We start from the raw sequence: 5,000 nt of genomic DNA on the forward strand, positions 1-5,000 counted from the left end.
GAAAAACGAGAGCGTGTGTAGCAGCTGTCACTGAGGCATGTTTACTGCCACTGTGTGTGTGTGTGTGTGTGTGTGCGCGCGCGCGTGTATGTGTGCGTGTGTGTGTGTGTGTATAGACCTACAGAGGAGTACCAACAAACATGTGGACTGATGGAAATGAAAAGTGACATTGTGAGGGACTGTAGCACTTGAAGTTGGATATCCTGACTAACCACACACACACGCACACACACACTCACACACATTTTACATTTGCCCACATATCGCAGAGCTGTGGGCAAACCAAAACACATGCAGCTCCAAAACACATGTGAGCTGGAGTGTTATTTTTCACAAATAAGGGAATTAGGGAGACCGACGACGTGATCTATAACTTGAATTTTGGGAGTCTCAAATCTTTAGAACGGACACTGAAGTGGTCTGCCATGGGTGGAGAGACACAGATTGGTAATAGGAGCAGATTCAGACAGACTCAAACCCGGGAGCCCCAGGGCACTGGGATCTGTATATGGTTTGGATGCTCCCACTTGCACAACAGCTCCACCCCTTTGAGCTCATTATGCCTCAGAAGAAAACAACTTCTCTGTGTGAGAAGTTGTCACTAAATAGAGGGGCAACATGTTCTTACCTCTAAGGCAAAAGTCAAAGAGGACAAAGTGTGGTCTTGAAAAGCTTGACATAACCCACAACATATGATATCTCGTACACAAAACACTGTCTTGCTATAAAGGCTCACTGTGAAACAGGGTCTATTTCAAAGCAGTGAATGACCAACAAACTGCTTTCCAAATTCCATTGGTGTGGGTCTACAAGATGTGGTTCTAGGGAGGAAAGAGTGGACGATGAGGAACAGAGTCCTCGCCTGGTTTGACTTTGAACATAATACAACTGTTTTGGCTGGGGCAGACATGCAAAAATCAGCCCAATCCACTGCACCCTGCACCATTATCAGCGTTGCATTACATATCTCCATTCTGAGAGCTTTGAAAAGATGCAATTACCCAATTATCAACTTGGACTTAAGTCCAACTTCCTGATAAATTACATTTTCAGGATGCAACTCAATCTGTTTGATAATGGATAGCATTAACCGACACAGTAAATTGTGATTGTAGCTAATGTGTTTGCGTGCTGTAATCAAGATTTTACCATCTGTAGTCACGGAATATTGCTAGGCATGGCTTCGATCTGAGACAGAGATTCAGATCTGGGTGGACTGGGGCCATGTATATGTTTGCCCACTTTGCAAACAAGTGAGATTTGTTTTATGACTGATGATGTCATAATGTGGGCAATTTTTTGAGAACATCACACAAGACACATTCCACGGGGTATTTACCACTTGTCAAACTGAAAGAAATAGTACTCCCATGGAATGAAAGATTTCTTTATCAAAGTCATATCTATATCACTTAATCAAATCATTGCTTGGATAGTTAAGAACAGTCTGTTCGAGGCATCATCTTTTGAAAGAATCTCTTTATAAATCTAACATACTGCGCTGAAAATACAACATCTTTAACAGGAATCTGGCATATGCAGAGAAATTTATGCTCTTCTTCTGGGTCCAACCACACAGCTTGCCTCATTTTTCACTGGGATGGCCTCGAATGGCAGGAACACCAAGGTGTCTGGCTGGCCCTCAGCACTGTGTGCCCAGGGGCTCTGGTCAATTCCCCCTCCTGATTCTGATCGTCCTGTCGAACAGGCCGCAGTCACTGGGGGCTTTCCCTCGCCCAGGCTCCACTCCACAGCACAGCACAGCACAGCACAGCACAGCGCCGCATATTTGCTCAACTGTTTGATTGATTTAATGAGTTGAAAGTATGTTGAATTGGAAATGGTCAACCGTGGTAAGATTGCAGCCTCAAGAGTGCTTCAATTTTATTGGATGAAAATTCATCTCCAGATTTTTTTTTCAACCAACCAAGATGAAAAGTCATCGGATTCACAAACCAGATTCCTGACACTTCAGGGTTGAGGCTTTATCTATCATGAGATACTTCTTCATTCAGTGCAAACCAAAGTTTCTTTTTTTTTTTTTGCTGCATCAGTCATTCTTCTACTTTCAGAAAAAAATTCTCACATTCTCACAACGCTAATTTCATGAAAATATTGTTTAACATGCAACACGTGTTATATGTCATGAAGATGTTTGTTTACACACAAAGCTCACAAGATCTAAAAAAAAAGAGCATCACATCACATCATCATCATAACATGATGACCTAAAGATACTTTCATTTGTGACCCTGCAAGGCGAAACCAGTCGCTTTGATAAAATTTACTAAATTAAGTTATTGTGCTCACATGGATGGCCATACACTAAGCTTTCAAACGATATGTATATTGAGGGCATTGTAAAAAGTATCACTAAGATAACTGCATCCAAAGTTGCCATAGTTACGATACGCCAGAAGAGGAGAAAATCACCTCGCGGCGTGGACAAAGAGAATGAATGCTAGTGTGTTGAATCTTCACCTAAACAAAGTCAGGGTTTAACAGTCAAAACATATATTTTTCTGTGAAATTTGTTCACAATATGAAAGTGTAGACTGTATGTCCACTGTCGAATTATGCGAAAATGTGAAATTCAAAATGTTAACCTGTACGTTTGTTTATCGCACTGTGCGCAAAGCGACTGGTTTCGCCTTGTAGGGTCACATTTGGTAAAACCATTTATCTAATTTTATAGTATCAGAATATAAAATTCTAGGCACAGACTTGGGTGGGTCAACATAATGCTGGAATGTGACATTCGGATTCCATAGCTGAACACATTTTCTTAAAACCTTCAAAGAATTTCATATTGGGCAGATCTCCCACACAAGAACATCCAACTGTTTGATTCATTGTAGAACCATTCTGGAGCTACATGGGATTGATGCAAAACACACCTGAAAAAGGCGACAACCTTAAAATGGTTGCTTTGAAGGAAAGCAACATTTGGGAAAGGTGTTGCAATAAATCATTAAATGACCATGATATGTCATCATAGATGAAATATCAAAATGGCACACCAAATAATTGTTCATTTTTATAGTTATACCAGGCTGACATTTTTTTTACAGTAAAAATGTGCTCGATTTACAAATAATCTTATCACAATAGAATATACTGTAAATCTGTTGGGCTATATCGAGAAAAATAATACAGAACAGAGTTGAGATTGAATATCATACTAAACTCAGTCAAATGATTCCTTTCAATAACACTGAAGGACATACATAGATTAAGAACATGCTTCATCATAATATGCAGAACTGGGTGGCCAGCTTTCTAGGAAAGCACATCGGTTCTCCTCATAATTAGGGGTGTGTGTGGGGGCGGGGGGCAATCAGTGGAGAGAGGAACAACAGTTGTGAATTGGTCTCATATTAGCTACCAGTATTGAGGGCCCCAGGAATTATGACAATGCTTACCACATGGCTCTGCTGGTACCACTCTGAATCAGCTGTGGGTAAGCTAGTGTGAACAGTCAGGGCTACTCGAAAAATGTGTAATGACTGCAATTTCAATAATTCAGTGAGTGGAAGAGGGCAGCAAAGGGACAGAGAGAAAGAAAGAAAGATAGAAAAGAAAGACAGAAAAGAAAGACAAAAAGAAAGAATAAAAGAAAGAAAAAGGGGAAAGTAAAAGGAACATGAACACACACGTTGAGTGTTCTGTTACCTAAACAGGTAAACATTCAACTCGAAAATTCCCAAATCCATAACAGGAGTTAGGCCTTCTCCAGATCACTGGGAGTTTCACCAGTTCCATTAAAGCTGCAACTGTGTGGTACCAGCAGACTTGGCAGCCTTGCAAAGACTCAACAAATCACATCTGGATCTTGTTGTCCACTTTGATGAACAAAAGGCCAGAGCTGGACAACAACAGTTTGTAGTGTATTGATTCTTGGCACTTGCCAGCAGAACCAATGATTAACAGACGTGTTCTCCCAGTGGGAGAGGGTAGGCAGCATGAAACACAGGATATAAAATGCAAATGGTAGAGAGGGGCGCGGGTGTCAATATTACACCCCACTTGTTTGCACAAAAAAAAAAGAGAGAGAGCACTTTAATCTGCTTTCACTTTCGTGCAAACAGCACTTGATCCCAACTCTGTATCTGCCATCTACGTCATAACCCCTGTAACTGGCTGGATGGATGCTACTTTCTTTCAGTTGAGATAAATCACCTTTCTTGAAATTTGTCAGAATCACACACTCCGCTCACAGCAAAAACAGGTGATAGCATTTAGTCACTGTGAGCTCCAACGCTAGATTTCAGGCATACTTCCTCAGAAAGCATTTTATGATGAAAGCGAGTGCAGACCACACAAACACATCAAAAGCAAACACGAAACAAAAAGGGCACATGCATACAGCACGCAAAAAAAAAAAAAACGAGCGTGGAGTGCACTGACGCACAACGTTTAGCTTTGCTGGCAGCATGAATGAAGCGATCGGCTGAAAAGCCTGGGAACGCTGACACAGCCCACAATCCCTCTCTGACCTGGAGCACCAAGCCAATCATTTAGTCAGGTCAAACTCAAGGCTTTGCCGCTTGTCAGTCACTCTGTTCATTGACAACGCTTGAGAAAATACAGTTGATCATCTCGTTTCATACAAAAGGCATGGCTTCGTTAAAAAAGAAAGGCACCTTATCGGTTAATATCGGAATGTTATGCTGTTTCCCGACGGCTCAAGCCCATAGTAATGATTGCTTATGCAGTTTGGAGAGTATATACAAACACTTTAGTGAGATATACATATGGGAATTTTTTTTGAGCGTGAGGGGGAGAAGGCATCCAAATATGCAATATGGTGAAAAAAAACCCCAAATACTGTTGGACCAGTAACTACTATCAAATAAGGAAAAATAATACATTCCATGGCACACACTTCTGAAGTAACATATTTCATTAATAACAATTTAGAAGCAAATTATGTTAACCCAACATTTATTCAATCACAGTGGCAGCGCTCCTGGCAGCAGATGTGGGCGGAGGCGGCGCGC

General features: G+C 41.2%; 1 protein-coding gene across 1 annotated transcript in view; it reads right to left on the reverse strand.

The window, feature by feature from the left end:
• Positions 1-5,000, reverse strand: part of astn1 (astrotactin 1) — a 129,869-nt gene that overhangs the window by 18,311 nt on the left and 106,558 nt on the right. The gene's annotated exons all lie outside the window — the stretch shown is intronic.

Source organism: Sardina pilchardus, chromosome 2 (genome assembly GCF_963854185.1).
Source record: "Sardina pilchardus chromosome 2, fSarPil1.1, whole genome shotgun sequence".
NCBI lineage: Eukaryota > Metazoa > Chordata > Actinopteri > Clupeiformes > Clupeidae > Sardina > Sardina pilchardus.